We start from the raw sequence: 17,765 nt of genomic DNA on the forward strand, positions 1-17,765 counted from the left end.
CAAAGACTGTATGTTTCAATGCATATACATCTTATCTTACAGAAAATGAACACAACAATAAAGTGGGTGTGGGGAAGGAGCTGAACCAGAAATTAAACAGAAATGAGACAGAATTAGTAGATGTTGAGGCTGAGCATCAGCCTATTACACTATTTTGGACATTATGTGTAAGAATTTAAAACATGCTCCAATAAAACACTAGTATAAAAAAGAAAAGCCATCTAGAACACTAGCTCTTAGGCTTGTGCTTACATTTGGGGAGGAGGAAGAGGAAATAGTTGGTGGACAAAAACAAAGGTATTTCCATTCTATAGTTACACTAATGTATTAGCTTTGTTATAATTTTTTGAGCATTACATTAATACTTTATTGTGGATGTACGTCTGTATGCATGCTATACATCAATAAAAATTTAAATCTTACATACTTAATCCTAACTTAATAGTTCAGAATACTAGCAACGTTATTATGTTTGAATAGTTTCTTGAAACAGTCTTACTCTGTCGCCAGGCTGGAGTGCAGTGGCGCGAGTTGGGCTCACTGCCACCTCCGCCTCCCGGGTTCACGCGATTCTCCTGCCTCAGGCCCCACCAGTAGCTGGGACTGCAGGTGCCCCCCACCACGCCCAGCTAATTTTTTGTATTTTTAGTAGAGACGGGGTTTCACCATGTAAGCCAGGATGGTCTCCGTCTCCTGTCCTCGATCCACCCGCCTTGGCCTCCCAAAGTGTTGCGATTACAGGCGTGACAGTCCTCCATTTTTTACCTTAGTTGAGTAAGCAGCATGGTTTTAGTTTTGGGGAATGCAATTTCGTACAGCAAAGTCATTCCTCCATAATAATATAAGAGAGTGTGTGTGTGTGTATAAAATATATATTAAATATACATTTAATATACATTAACATATAAACATATTAAATATATATAAATTGTGTGTTAAATAATAAATATTTATTAATATTAAATAATAAATATATTAATTACATATTGTATATTATATATTATATAGTATACATTATATTATATATTACTACATATTAATATATAGTAATAATATAGTAATACATAAATATATAACATATTAATATATATTTTTATATAGATATATATTTTAAATATACATATATATATATAATCTCCTTAAAATAGATTACCTAATTGTCTCCTATCACTGAGCACATCAATCACACCAAAGGGAGAAAACTAACAGGTATCAAAACCTGGCTTGAACAACTACGATTTCTTCTCTAACTCCTCAAACTCTGGGCCAGCAGATCCGTGCTAGGATGCTGGATCTCCATGGTCCTCTCCAACTAACAGACAAGACAAAACCCTGCTTTTCTTGTTTTTCAGTTCCATGAAGGCAAGGCAAGTTCACATTTTCACATTTCCAAGACATGGACCAACAACATGTAACATCCCCTTGTTACTCAGTTCTGCTCTCATTTCAGGGATCACCAGCTTTCTGGCTAAAAGGTAGACTAACTCTCATTGCTATTTCAAACTACCAGAACCAAACTATGAACTCTCACCTGATGTATAAGATGGAGTAGTTGCAATTATTTTCAACTTCAATTTAGTATTAACTGGTCTTTTAACATAAACACTTACTTTGTCAACCCACAAGAGGGAAGTCTTCGGCCTCTCATCCACACATGTCTTGAGTAGAGCTCTTAACATTTTGCTTAAGAAGGATGTTGACAATACCTGGCGGGTCATAGTGCACAGCAAGCATGAGGGCTGTTCTACAATAACAAAGAAATCGCCCCACTCAAGAACTGTAATAAAGACTGTTTAAACAGCTAGTTTGACACACCTTACCGTTTTCACATATGCCTGTCAGTGTAGGTGTAATACCTATTTGCACGAACTAGCTAGCTTGGGTCTATAAGCATCTAGGGTGCTCAGGTGTTCCTCCTTGTAAATGATCACCAAGGCTAAAAGGAAGGGACCACAAGAAATCCTCTTGTCCCACTGGGGTATGACATGATACAAGATGCTAACTGAGAGTCCTTTGATGGCCCAGAAACTGTGCTGAGGTCGCTTATCTAAAGTTGGCAAAGATTTAGATGAAGATTACGCCATTGCTTTCCTAGTCTCATATATAATTCAAATCAGCTGGGGGTCAGATAAGAGTCATCTGCAGGCTGAAAACAACAACAACAACAATCATAATGACAATATTAGTAGTCATAAACTAAAAGCCCACACTTTAAAAATTAATAAAACTGGCCAACTGCAGTGGCTTACGCCTATAATCTCAGCACCTTGGGAAGCCAAGGAGACCAGATCATGTGGTCAAGAGATTGCGACCACCCTGGCCAACACGGTGAAATCCCATCACTGCTAAAAATACACAAATAAGCTGGCCGCGGTGGTACACACCTGTAGTCCCAGCTACGTGGGAGGCTGAGGCAGGAGAATCGCTTGTACCTGGCAGGTGGAGGTTGCAGTGAGCCGAGATCACACCACCGCACTCCAGGCTGGCAACGGAGTGAGACTCCCGTCTCAAGAAAGGAAAAAAAAAAAAAAAAATTATAAAACTCATACAAGCCGGGCGCGGTGGCTCACGCCTGTAATCCCAGCACTTTGGGAGGCCGAGGCGGGCGGATCACAAGGTCAGGAGATCGAGACCACGGTGAAACCCCGTCTCTACTAAAAATACAAAAAATTAGCCGGGCGCGGTTGTGGGCGCCTGTAGTCCCAGCTACTCGGGAGGCTGAGGCAGGAGAATGGCGTGAACCCGGGAGGCGGAGCTTGCAGTGAGCCGAGATCGCGCCACTGCACTCCAGCCTGGGCGACAGAGTGAGACTCCGTCTCAAAAAAAAAAAAAAAAAAAAAAAAAAAAAAAAAAAAAAAAAAAAAAATCATACAAAACCCTTTAGCTAATAAAAGCTTACAGTACCAAAAACATCACATTATGAGTAACAAACACTCTATATTACACGAAAAGATGAATCCTACCATATGCTCTTCTTTATGTTACTCAGTCCAAATACTTGCTGGTCTACCTGATTGTTCGTGGTGATATTTTTCACTATATGCCAATAATTACGTGCAGCTTATTAGTACTTCTGACTTGACTCTTACAACTCTAGAATAAACAGCTTTTCGCTTTAAAAAAGAACTGCTGTACCATCTCGGCCTATCAACGGCATGTGTATTTGCTTTTTCAATAAAAATTCCACCATTTTCTCTTTCTTGCAAATCACAGCGAATAAAAGTGGGGTGGTATTGTCCTATAAAACAGCAGAAAAAAATTAGTAATTCACAAAATTACATATTTCTCCACTCAGCCGAGGATCTTGCCTAAGATGTTTTGAACTTAAAAATACAATAGAGAAAGGAAGTCAATGGAAAGCAGGCCCTTCCTTCTCACTCCTCCATGCTTTCTGACGTGCTGGTCGCTGCCTTGCAAACAACCCTCGTCTGTCTCCCCGGATTAACTGTGCTCATTGCCAAAACTCACTTTAAACATTTACCAGACCCAAGAATCCTTGCTTCGATCACAGCACTTAGCATGGTACATTGTAATCATTTCATTGTTTCCCTCTGAAACCAAGAGTTTCTTGAGGGCAAGGGCTGTATCTTTTGTCTCTATGGCCCCAAAACCCTAAGACATAGTAGCAAGTACTTTAAGTTTTTTACATAAATTAATGATCTGAATTATTCTCTCTAAAGCAGTGTTTCTTAAACTGTATTCCAAAGAATATTTGCTTTACCAGAAGTATTATACCCCAAGAGAAAGACCCCATGACCATCTGCATTTGAGGAATATTACAAAACTGTATTTTATGTCCAAGAATCAGGAAATCTCTTGAATTTTACCTGATCCCCATTTTGTGCCATACTATTTGTGGCAAACATTAACGTTTGAGGAATGAAGAGTTTCAGAGAAACAGTTGCCAGCACTTCCCAATATAGGTGGAGGTTTCCTCTGGGTAGTACATACTTGCTTGATTCGGTTCTAGCAATCGTGTCAGGATCCCAGATGCCGATGTCGGGCACTGCTGCTCCAAACGGGTGATTATAGAAATGACCTCTGAAGTAAGACTGGCTTCAAATGCACTTATTTTCCTTATTATTAAAGAGTCCGTGGGTTATTTTTTCCTAATACAAGAGAGTAGATTTTTATCTTTACTGCTAGAAAGCTCAGTTTGCTCTGTGTAAGAGAGCTAGGTTTAAAAAACTTAAAAACCAGTATTTTAAAAAACCAAAGCTCACTAAGAAATACTACTCTCAATATTGTAATTGAGATTACCATGATAGGTAATCCCAGGACCCTAATGCAGCTCTATCTTTTAAATCCATTTTTATTGGCTTCCAAACTTACATGGCTATTTAAAATTACTTTTTGTTTTAGGTAAAATATAAATCAGAAATAAAAACATAATGGCTTATCAATAAAAGCTCTCATGCTGATCCATGCGGATTATTTCTAGCATGATAAAAGCCAGTAAGTCACCTGCAATTTTAAGGAAGGGTGCTGAGGAGAAAGATGTAATGTCTGCAATATTCATAAATTTTCCAACTATAACCAGGAATAACCTAAAAAGGCTTCTAGGCATTTTGATGGGCAGATGATTACTTGTGGTATATGTGAAGAAAAGAGTTTTAAAAACTTCTAAATTCTAAAATTCAACTCCATAACGGAGGGATTTATAGGCCCTCTAGACTACATGTTATAAGCAAATACATGCTGACTTTAAAAACTTGAAATCTTTATCAACATATACTACAACATAAAAGTTGTAAACTCAAATACTTATAAGGACAAAGGAAGGTTACCTGAGTAAGGGAAGTACTGAGGTGGGCACAGTAGCAAACTGGAGAATGCATGCCTTCCATAAAGGGGCGACCTCTGCACAGCAGACCAAACAGTGATAGAAACTCAGGGGACACCAGATTTGATTTTTTTTAGGATAAGCCTGAAGTCCAGATTTCCACACGAGTCTTCTAAATTGCACATGTCGATTCAACTTATAGAGGCAAACAAATCCGTGTACCACATTAGGATATAGCCCTCGTGTTTTTATATTTGCTATAAATGTGTTACTAAATGGTTGTGTATAATCCAAGTATTGGCATGTCAAATATTTTCTTTCTCTAGTGTCATATGTTTTACCAAAAACTCAGGCTCTCGTATACAGTAAAAATGGCTAAAAAGACTCATAATAATACTTGCTTCAAGCATTTTCCCAACATTTATTCATTTAAAATGTATTTGTATATAATTTTCCCAGATCGTTAACCAAATAGGTCATTGGTTCACAGAACGGCCAAAACTAAATTATTGTAAGAATCCCTTTTTTTCCTTTCTTGAGATGAAGTTTCACTCCGTTTCCAGCCTGGAGTGCGGTGGTGTGATGTCGACTCACTGCAACCACCACCCCTGAGGTTCATGTGATTCTCCTGCCTCAGCCTCCCACGTAGCTGGGACTAGAGGTGTGTACCACCGTGGCCAGCTAATTTGTCTATTTTTGGTAGTGATGGGATTTCACCGTGTTGGCCAGGGTGGCCTCAATCTCTTGACCTCATGATCTGGTCTCCTTGGCTTCCCAAGGTGCTGGGAGTACAGGCATAAGCCACTGCACTTGGCCAGTTTTGTTGATTTTTAAAGTGTGGGCTTTTAGTTTATGACTACTAATATTGTCATTATGATTGTTTTTCTGTTGTTGTTGTTTTCAGCCTGCAGGTAACTCTTATCTGACCCCTGGCTGATTTGAATTATAATATATCAGACTAGGAAAACAATGGTGAAATCTTCATCTAAATCTTTGCCTACTTTAGATAAGCGACCTCAGCACAGTTTCTGGGCCATCAAAGAACTCTCAGTTAGTATTTTGTATTATGCCATAACCCCAGTGGGACAAGAGGATTCCTAGTGGTCCCTTCCTTTTAGCCTCGGTGATCATTTCAAAGATGAACACCTGAGCACACTAGATGTTTATAGACCCAAGCCAGCTAGTCCATGCAAATGGTTATTACGCCTACACTGACAGGCATATGTGAAAACGGTCAAGTGTGTCAAACTAGCTGTTTAAAGAGTCTTTATTAAAGTTCTTGAGTGGGGGTGATTTCTTTGTTATTGTAGAACAGCCCTCATGCTTGCTGTGCACTATGACCCGCCAGGTATTGTCAACATCCTTCTTAAGCAAAATGTTAGCAGCTCTACTCAAGACATGTGTGGATGAGAGGTCGAAGATTACACTCTTGTGGGTTGACAAAGTAAGTGTTTATGTTAAAAGACCAGTTAATACTAAATTGAAGTTGAAAATAATTGCAACTATTCCATCTTATACATTAGGTGGGAGTTCATAGTTTGGTTCTGGTAGTTTGAAATAGCAATGAGTCGGTCTACCTCATAGCCAGAAATCTGGTGAGCTCTGGAATGAGAGCAGAGCTGAGTAACAAGGGGAGGTTACATGTTGTTGATCCATGTCTTGGAAATGTGAAAATGTGAACTTGCCTTGCCTTCATGGAACTGAAAAACAAAAAAAGCAGGGTTTTGTCTTGTCTGTTAGTTGGAGAGGGCCATGGAGATCGGGCATCCTAGCACAGATCTGCTGGCCCAGAGTTTGAGGAGGTGGAAAAGTAGTCGTAGTTGTTCAAGCCAGGTTTTGATACCTTTTAGTGTTCTGCCCTTAGTGTGATTGATGTGCTCAGTGATAGGAAACAATTAGGTAATCTATTTTAATGAGATTTTACATATATACACAAAATATTTACATTTATATATAAAATTATATACTTTATGTTAATATATGCATTGTAAAGTATATTAATATGTTATTTATATATTAGTATATAAATGTATATTTATGTATAATATATAATATATAATATAATACATAATATATAATATATAATAATATACACTAATATATATTATTATATACTTGATATATAGTTAATATTAAACATTAATTGATATTTAATATATGTATATATTTAATATCTATTATATACACACACACACATATATATATTATTATGGAGGAAGGAGAGAAGTGGGGGAGATGCTATAGGTGATGAGGAATCCTGCGAATAGACTGCCGGTTGTGAGGCGTTTGATTGGGTTTAGTAGCATGGGAATGTTTTCGTTGACATTAGTTAGGGTTGAGAAGCGGGGTTCTCCTGCTAGGCTGAGGAGGCTGGATCCAGCTCTGTAGGCGCTTGTTAGGGAGGTGGCAAATGAGAGTGATAGGGCTCAGGCGTTGGTATACGACGTGTTTGCGGTTTCGAAAAGAAGGTCTTTGGAGTAGAAGCCTGTAAGGAAAGGCATACCTGTGAGTGCCTGACTACCGATGGTTAGGGAAGTTGAGGTAAGGGGTATTATTTTAAATAATCCTCCTATTTTTCGAATGTCTTGTTCATTATTAAGGCTGTGGATGATAGATCCAGAGCATATAAATAATATGGCTTTAAAGATGGCGTGGGTGCAGATATGTAGGAATGCTAGGTGTGGTTGGTTAATGCCGATAGTGACTATTATCAGGCCTAATTGGCTTGAGGTAGAGAAGGCTACAATCTTTTGGATATCGTTTTGTGTTAGGGCACAGACTGCTGTGAACAGGGTGGTAATGGCCCCCAAGCATAGTGCGAAGCTTTGAATCAGTATGTTATTTTCCATCAGGGGATGGAAGCGGATAAGCAGGAATACTCCGGCTACGACTATGGTGCTGGAGTGGAGTAGGGCTGAAACTGGGGTTTGGGCCTTCTATAGCGGAGGGAAGTCAGGGGGTGGAGGCCAAGTTGAGCTGTTTTTCCTGTTGCTGCCAGAAGGAGGCCTATTAGTGGGAGAGAGTTTGAATTGGAATCTAGGATAAGTATTTGTTGGAAGTCTCGTGAGTTATAGTGTAGGAGGAACCATGTTAGGGTTAGAGTAAAGCCGATATGGCCAATACGGTTGTATGAGATTGCTTGGATTGCTGTTGTGTTAACATCTGTTCGGGCATGCTATCAACTGATTAGCAGCAATGATAGCATCCCTACGCCCTCTCATCCGATAAAAAGTTGGAAGAGGTTGTTGGCGGTGACTAAGATTAATATAGTGGTGAGAAAGATAAGTAGGCATTTGAAAAATTGGTTGATATTTGGACCTGAGCTTATATCTCATAGTGAGAATTCTATGATAGATCAAGTGATAAATAGTGCAATTGGAGTAAATATCATGGAGAAGTAGTCTAGCTTGAACCTTAGTGACAGCTCTGGTGTTTGGATTGTTGTTCAATGTCAGCTTGAGATAATTGCCTCTTGGTCTAGGAAAATAAATAGGGTTATGCAGAGGAGGCTAGTGATAAAGGTGAATAGAATTATTGTTTTTACATCATCTGGATATAGGTGTATTTTGTTAGGGTTGATAAAGGTCATGGTGATTGGGGAAATTAAAGAGGTTAGGGTTATTATGGTGATGGAGATATTACATGGTTGTTACTTTTATTTGGAGTTGCACCAACGTATTCGTTTCCTAAGACCAATGGATAACTGTTATCCCTTAAAAGTTGGGAAAGCCATGTTCTCAAGCATGACGGCGCAGATTAGCAGTCCTTGCAAACTTTCTCGGTAAACAAGAAGTAGTAGGCCTCTATGGTTAGATTCACAGTCTAATGTTTTGGTTAAACTATATTTACAAGGAGTAAAGCCTAGGATAACTTTGGGGTTGAGGGATAGGAGGACAATGGGAGAGAGGTGTATAAATATTAGTGTGTTTTCTCATGTAAAAGAGGGTTTTATGTTAATAATTATGGTGTGTAAGTATTCCTCGTTGTGTTGTGGTAAATATGTAGAGTGAAGGGCTGTAATTAGTATATTGAGGCCTGTAACTACAATGGTGATACATGATCAAAAAATGAGGTGATTACTACAAGGAGCTGTCCTATCAGGTTGATAGTGGGGGGGGGGGTAAGGCAAGATTGGTAAGATTTGCTGCAGATCATCACAAGGCTGTTTGTTAATGGGAGTAGGGTTTGAAGTCCTCGGGAGAGTATCATAATGCGGCTGTGTGTGTTCGCTCATAGTTAGAGTTTGCTAGGCAAAATAGTATGGAGGGAGTGAGCCCATGGGCGATTATAAGGGTAATTGCGCCGGTGAAGCTTCAGGGGGTTTGGATGAGGGAGGCTATCTATGATTACTAGGGCTATGTGGCTTACGGAGGAATATGCGATGAGCGATTTTAGATCTATTTGTCGTAGGCGGATTGCGCTTGTTATAATCATACCTCATAGGGATAGTATGAGGAAGGGGTAAACTCTATATTGTGTTAAAGGATTAAGGAGAGAGGTAAGTCGGATTATGCCGTAGCCGCCTAGTTTTAGAAGTACTGCGCCAAGAAACATTGATCTGGCAATGCGGGCTTCAACATGAGCTTTGGGAAGTCATAGGTGCAGGCCATAGAGGGGTATTTTCACTATAAATGCGTGCTAGTCATATGAGACTATGGGATCATGTGGTCGTTAGTTTTTGGGCTGTGAGTGTTAGTAGTATTATATTTAGTGAGCCTAGAGTATTGTAGGTATAGAGTAGTATAATGAGCAGGGGGAGGGAGCCGGTTAGTGTGTAGAATAGAAAGTAGGTGCTTGCGTTGAGGAGGTCTGCTTGGTTACCCCCATCAGGTAATAATGATTAGGGTTGGGACGAGAGTAGTTTCGAACAGGATATAGAATATAATTAGTTCTGTGGCTATGAATGTTAGAATTAGGGAGATTTGTAGGAAGATCATTATAGAGAGGTAGAGTTTTTTTCCGTGGCGGGGGTGGGGGGTGTTCATTGTGTAGGTGGTATTGGCTTGTTATTACTATGAGAGGTCAGAGTCAGGCTGTTAATATCAGGAGGGGTGTTGTTAGCAGATCAGAAGATGGTTGAAGAGACTGTTGTTAATTTGGTTGAAAAATATTAGGGGAATGAGGCTAATAATGAGGCTGTGCATGGTTATGTTGACTCAGATTATATTGTTTCCGGAGAATCACGCTGTTGGTGGTAGTATGAGTGTAGGAATGATTATTTTTTACATTGGAGTAAGTTTAGGTTGTGGATGTGATCTAGGCCGTATGTGTTAGAGATTGAGAGAATTAGTAAGGCAAGGCCTACTGCGGCTTCACAAGCAGCGAACATTAATAGAGCAATGGGTATGATGTCGGCTAAGGAGAAATGTATGTTTAAAGTTGTGAGGGTGCTTATGATAAAAAGTGATATTATTATTCCTTCTAGGCATAGCAAGCATGATGATATTAAATGTGAACAGTAGGTTAATACGCCTAGGAGTGAGATAGTAAATGCTAGTATAATATTTATGTAGATGGAGGGCATTTGGTGAGTATGATTATCATCTAATGAGTCGAAATCATTTGTTTTATTTAAACTACTTACCAATTCAGTTCAATCTAATCCTTTTTGGGTTCATTCATAGGCTAGACTAAGAATAAGAATGATAATTAGTATAAATGGAGGATTTAGTTATTAGTGAAAGACTGGTTGTTTGAAGGGCTCATGGTAGGGGCAGTAGTAGGGCAATTTCTAAGTCAAATAGTAGAAAGGTAATGGCAACTAGGAAACATTTTTATAGAGAAAGAAATATGGGCGGAGCTTAGTGGGGGTCAAAGCCACACTCGAAAGGATTGGATTTTTCTATATAGGTATTGAGTTCAGACAGTCAGAATGTAATGGTTATTACTAGTAGGGCTAGTAGGGTGTTAATTGTTAAGGCTAGTACTAGGTTGATTATTCTTTTTCGAATGCTATTGAAACTAGTTGATTGGAAGTCAACTGCACTGGTTTTTACTGAAAGAATAGGATCCTCATCAGTAGACAGAACTATATAGGAATAATCAGACTACATCCACGAAGTGTCAATACCAGGCGGCGGCTTCAAAGCCAAAATGGTGGTTGGATGTAAAGTGATGCAGTAGTTGGCGGATGAGGCAGATAGTGAGGAAAGTTGGTCCAATAATGACGTGGGGGTCTGTGGAAGCCTGTGGCAACAAAGAATGTTGAACCGTAGACACCATCAGAAATAGTAAAAGATGTTTCGTGGGACTCTAAGGTTTGTAGGAGGGTGAAGTAAATACCTAGTAGAGTTGTAATGAGAAGTGCTTGGATTATTTGTTTTCGGTTATTTTCTATTAGACTATGGTGGGCTCAAGTGATTGTGACTCCTGATGCAAGTAGTACAGATGTATTTAAAAGTGGAACTCCTAAGGGGCTTAAGGGGATAATGCCTGTTGGTGGTCAGTGGCCTCCCAATTGTGGGGTAGGGGCGAGGCTAGAATGGTAAAGTGCTCAGAAGAAACAGGTGAAGAAGAAGACTTCTGAAATAATAAATAGTACGATTCCGTAGCGGAGGCCTTTTTGGACGGGTGTTGTACTTGGTAAAAGTACTTGGTAAGTACTTTCTCGAACAATGTCGCGCCATCATTAACTAATATTATTAGTTAGCAGGCCTCACTCGTAATAATAATAATAATAATAGGGTGTTGGACTAAAAGTGAAATCAGATAACTAAGCCCGATGTTATTAGGAGGGCTGAGAGGGCTCCTGTCAGTGGTCAGGGACTAGGTTTAACTATGTGGTAGGCATGGGATTGGTGGGTCATTAAGTGTTGTCGTGTAGGTAGAGGCTAACGAAGAGTGTGAAGACATAGGCTTGAATTAGAGCAACGGCAATTTCCAGAATGCTTAAGAGTACTAGAAGTGTGAAGATAATTGAGGTGGTTGGGGCCTAATAGTTATAAGGCTAATGCAGTACTTCCAGTTAGGTGCATGAGTAAATGACTTGCCGTGATGTTGGTGGTTAAGTGTACCGCTAAGGCCAGTGGTTGACTAAATAAATAAAGCTTCTAGGTATTCTTATGGCCAGATGATTATTTGTGGTATATTTGAAGAAAAGAGGTTTAAAAACTTCTAAATGCTAAAATTCAGCTCCATAACGGAGGGAGTTATATGCCCTCTAGACTACAGTTTTTATGAACAAAATACACACTGACTTAAAAAACTTGAAATCTTTATCAACATTATACTACAACATAAGATTTGTAAACTCAACTACTTACAAGGACAAAGGAAGGGTACCTGAGTGAGGGAAGTACTGAGGTTTGCACAGTAGCAGACTGGAGAATGCATGCCTGCTATAAAGAGGCGACCTCTGCACAGTAGGCCAAACAGTGATAGGAGACACCAGATTTGAAATTTTTTTAGGATTAAGCCTGAAGTCCAGATTTCTACACGAGTCTTCTAAATTGTACATGGCGATTCAACTTATAGAGGCAAACAAATCTGTGTACCACATTAGATATAGCCCTTGTGATTTTATATTTGGTATAAATATGTTACTAAATGGTTGCATATAAGCCAAGTGTTGGCATGTCAAATATTTTGTTTCTCTAGTGTCACATGTTTTAACCAAAAATTCAGGCTCTCATATACAGTAAAAATGGCCAAAAAGACTCATAACAATACTTGCTTCAAGCATTTTTCCAACATTCATTCATTTAAAATATATTTGTATATGATTTTCCCAGATCGTTAACCAAATAGATCATTATTTCACAGGACTGCTATAAACTAAATATTGTAAGAATCCCTATCTGTATTCTTATTACATTCATGGATTTCAGTGTTTAAAACTGACATTTTGGTTAATGCTAAAAAAAAAAAAAAAAAACTCTATGAAGTTAACAAACATACTGAGATAGTTCATAAATACAACCTCGACCAAAAAGAAATAGTTTCGGATTTGCTACTATTCTGAGAAAGTCCAACTTGTAATGAACATCTGTTGATATATAATCACCTACATGGCGACAAATGGACACCAAATCCTGAAAGGGTCAGCCTCTACCTATTGAAAGATTACCCCATAAGCAAATTTCTAAGGACTCTCTGAATGGTAGTGAATAACTAATGGTTGGAAGGAAAAGGTGTTATTCTGTAAGCTCGGAGGATTGCCAATACTATTTCCGTTCACTTCCCAGTCACAGATGTAGAGCAAGACAGATAAGTCTTGGAAAGTAGATTGAAAAGCAGTACTTTGAAGGAAGTAGAAGCTATCAAATTCCAACTCTTCTAGAGATTTCTGTTTTTGAGATACAGAAATTTCTATATTACACTTATCTATTCTGGGTTTCTTAGGCGTTTATCCGAACCTTGAGGGTTTGTTTGTTTTGCCTGTTGCTGTTAGAGACAAGATTCTCACTATGTTATTCAAGCTGGACTCAAACTCTTAGGCTCAAGCTGGGACTACAGAACATGCCACTGTGCCCAGCTTCAAGGACATGTTTTTAAACAGTTCAGGCCTTATTAGGTCTATTACATCAAACTCCTCAGGGAAAGCCAACAATTGTAGATGTTTAACAAAATGTTCTCTGGTCACTGACGTGCAGAGTGTTGAGAATTAGTGCAGCAATCACTTCCCTCTATTCTCTAAGCCACATGGCAAATTCCCTTTATTAGTTGGTTTTTGTGACCCATATGAGAAAAGAGTAAGGATTGTGTCATTTGTAAAAGCTTCAGTTAATTTTCCTGGGTTTGGGTAGAACAGGAACTAGTAAACTCAAAAAATCTCACTTGGTTTTTGCTATTAATAGGTTCCTTAACTCCCACCTTCCCACCAAGACGTAGATTTCTCTGCCAGGAGTCTTTAGACTCAGTGTTTCAGAAAATTATCATCAGCAGCAATATGTACTGTAAGTTATTTAGTTTTTGAGTTTTTTAAGATGAAGCCTATTTCCAGGGCATAGTTTCTTTCCTGTTTGTTTTACACTGAGTAAGAAAAAGAAAATAAAAGAAGACTGCGTAGAAAAAATTTGAAAAGGTTTACCCTTGAACAACTTCACAAATATTATCCGAAGTGCATTTTATAAAACCCTTTCATGCTTCTTTAAATATATCAATTTTTTAAAAAAAATCTTATTTCAAAATAATTTGCATTTGCATTCAGGGAATGGTTGAGCTTCCAAATTAAAAAAAAACTGAACGTTACCTATGTCAGTGTTAAACAAGTATTTTGGAAAAATAGATCTATACGTTGTCAGTTGCTTCAATATTTGCACAATAAGAGAGTAGTTTTTTCTGCTGTCACCTATACACAGCATGATGGAGAGCAGTGTTACCATAAATATCCTTAAGGTTTAGATTGGCACGACGTTCCAGCAGAATAACGGCAAAAGGCTCTTTCTGGCAGTGGACAGCCTGTCCGCTTTAGACGAAGAAATAGATTGTAAATTTTTTAAGAATTCAATATACATTATTCCCATTGTTCCAGTAACTAGTTATATTTAAATGAGATCAATTTATTTCAGTTCTATGTAAGTATATGAAAACCCAGTCATGCTGAAAGAGTTGGCTCTAAATAGCCCCATATCAAAGGCATTCTGTTTTCTTTGTCACAAATATCAATCTAGCATTTTCTGTTACCCAGGAGAGTGACCTCTTTCACATGGCCACTGACACAGTGCAAAGAGGACATTTAAGGAAAAGGAAACTGTGGCGCTATATCTCAAAACTTATTCATGTAATTGTAAAAACTGAATTAGTGTTTTTTTTCCGCTGCCTTCATGCAAATAATATTTTTAGAAGATAGTACAAAACTTACTAGTTCTTATTGCTACTGCCTTAAATGAAGACAGCAGACTATTGGAATAGAAATAGCTCAGTCTCTGGATTCAGCTCAACTAAGGCTTGAGTCATACTTCAAACCCTGTCACCAAATATTGCTTAACTTTTCTGTACCTCGACTTCCTCATTAATAAAAATGACCATAGTAGCGATCTCACAGGACAGCATTGTTGTGCCTAAATGAGAAACTAGGCAAAATATTTACAATAGTTTCTCCAACAACTCAATAATTGTAAGATTTTTTTATTTTTTGGGACGAAGTAACCATTTGGGTCAGGCTGGAGGGCAGTGGTGTAACTATACCTAAGTGTAGCCTGAACTCCTGGGCTCAAGTGATCCTCCAATCCCAGCCTCCTGAGTAGCTAGGACTACAGATATGCACCAGCATGCCCAGCTATTAGTTTAAAAATTTCTGTAGTGTAAAAGTCTCACTTTGTTGCACAGGCTGATCTCAAAGTCTTGGTGTCAAGCAATCTTTGCACCTAAGCCTCCCTAAGTTTTGGGATTACAGGTGTGAGCCACAGCACCCAGACAGAGTATAATTCTTAGTGTTACTACTAAACAAGAACATTTTATTTAAAATGGTACAATTATACCTACTTTGCAGGCTTTCTTAAAGAGTAGGCCACATTTTCACACTTCTGACGTTGGAATGACACTTATAATTCATGATTTATTGTAACTATCATTTGTAGCATTTTTTAAAATTATTTTATTGATTCATAAAATAATGGGCATCACACAATCCATGAGAGCTTACTTGAAGTAGAATATGGCAACTCAGACGGTCTAGGGCAGTTCTAGTCATAGGACTGTATTTTAAATGCATTTTAGTTCTTAAAGGTACTATGGGGAAAAAAACCACTGAGATAACAATAATGCATTTTTTTTAACAATTCTTTGATTTTTTCAAACAACTTGAAACCAAACGAAACTCATGATTCACTTGAATATGTCTGACTCATTTTATTCAACACTTATACTTAGAGAATATATGCAAATAAGTAATTTCCAAAGATCAACATTAGTGTTTAAGACTGATAAAGCTTTTGAAAGGGCAGTTAAAGGTTATCTTCTACAATTTTCTAACTTCAGAAATGCTTTTTTTTAACAAGGTGGGTGGTAAAGTTTCAAGGAGATGAAGTTCCCAAATATTCCTACTTCAAATCTCTCAGCTTGTGAAGGCAGGGCAGGTAATTATGATTTTTTTTTTTTTTTTTTTTTTTTTTTTTTAGAGAGAAGAGTGCTGAAAAAAAAATAGGATGTCTGCTGCATAACAGGTGATTAGGTTATGTTTGAAAAATAAAAGGAAAGAAAAAATGGCTACAGTTGGGAGTTCAATTAAAAAAAAAAACACCTATAAAGGCAATGTTTTTGCAATAGTAATTGTTTGTGTAACGTTTATTTTTAAAGAATACAAGTAAAATGAAATGTTTAGTCTACCATTGTTCACATAAATGGAATAAGTATACAAGGAAAACATGTACATAACAGAATATACATTACAAAATCTGGAATCAGACGAAAAAACCTTCCTGTGTTACGTCTGAAGAGGATAAAATTTCAAAGCAGATAATAATACATAAAATAATAGAAAATAGAAATTGAGAAATTGTTTTCATCAGTGCATGTTTCACATTCCTCTCTTCCCAAAGATTTATAATAAAACTTTTACCAGAAGTTTTCTACATGATCACTTCAGCAATCACAGATAAGGAAAAGAAAGAAAACTTAAAATCAAATGGTCAGAAATTGCAAATTTTATGTTCTGTACATATTTTTTGCTGAAACAAAAACCATTATAATTTTGTGTGTATGTATAATTGAACCGATTTTTTTCTCACTAGTTATAACAAAAACTACATCTTTTAATATGACATACTTTGCATCTATTGCCCCTTTCAGTGGTCACCTATTATTCCATCAATGCAGGAAACATAAATTTATAGTATCCATTCTATGTGTTCGTTTTAAAATAATTACTGTGAAAAAATAAAGTGAATATACTTTATTACTTTATCTATATTACTTTTCAATCTAATGTTATGTAATTTATATGACTTACATAATATAGCTGTTCTATATGGTATACCTAAGCTGTAATATATCATATGATATGTAATAAACAATATAGGCCAGGCACGGTGGTGCCCACCTGTGATCCCAGCACTTTGGGACGACAAAGAAGGCAGATCACTTGAGGTCAGCAGTTTGAGACCAGCCTGGCCAACGTGGTGAAACCCCTCTCTACGAAAAATGCAAAAATGGAGACGGGCATGCTGGCAACTTCCTGTAATCCCAGCTACTTGTGAGACTGAGGGAGGGGAATTGTTGAACCTGGGAGATGGAATTTGCAGGGAGCCAAGACTGTGTCACTGGACACCAACCTTGTTGATAAAGAAGCGAGATTCTGGCTCATAAAAGGAATATAACGAATTCCCTAAAAAAAGACACTGTCTTTTAATCTGAATAGATATATAAATATAGTTACTAGTTTTCAAGTAATCTTTTTTATTTTGTTTGTTTTCCTGGAAAAAAACTTGTTTTAATTTTAATTGGCTAAATCAGCTTTCACATGTCTGCTTATGTGGTCATTCTTAGGATGGCCTAAGTCAACATAAAGTGTAACTGGAAAATAAGCATTTGTATTTTCTTCTGGTATATTACTCACTTGCATCTGTAAAAATTATAATCTGTAGTCCATCAGGAACGCATGTGTGGAAAATAAAATTTCATTACCCCTTTTTCAAATGGCATGCATGTTTTTCATTAATAATTCATGCTTTCCTTCTCATCAATCCTTCTAACATAATTTCAACATTTCTGGGTTTCCTACTAATGTTCCATCCATTTGTGTTGTAAGCAATTAATTTGTAGACATCAATAGCACATCTTGCTAGATAGAGGAGCAAGCGATTTTTTCAGTGCAGTATGAGAGTTTTTAAAAAATGTCATCACAATAGTGAAAGAGAGCAGGTGTCATACAAAAAAAATGTTAAAAACCTTGATATTTTCATTTGGTCTATGGAAAACATTGATAAACACAGAAAGAGCTCACATTTTTGAGAAAATGTGCCTTCCCATTCAAAAAACACAGAACCCCCCAACGTCCTACTTACACAGGTGGATACGGATGTAAAACGGACAGTTTTTCTCT

The sequence above is a fragment of the Macaca thibetana genome, chromosome 3 (genome assembly GCF_024542745.1).
Source record: "Macaca thibetana thibetana isolate TM-01 chromosome 3, ASM2454274v1, whole genome shotgun sequence".
NCBI lineage: Eukaryota > Metazoa > Chordata > Mammalia > Primates > Cercopithecidae > Macaca > Macaca thibetana.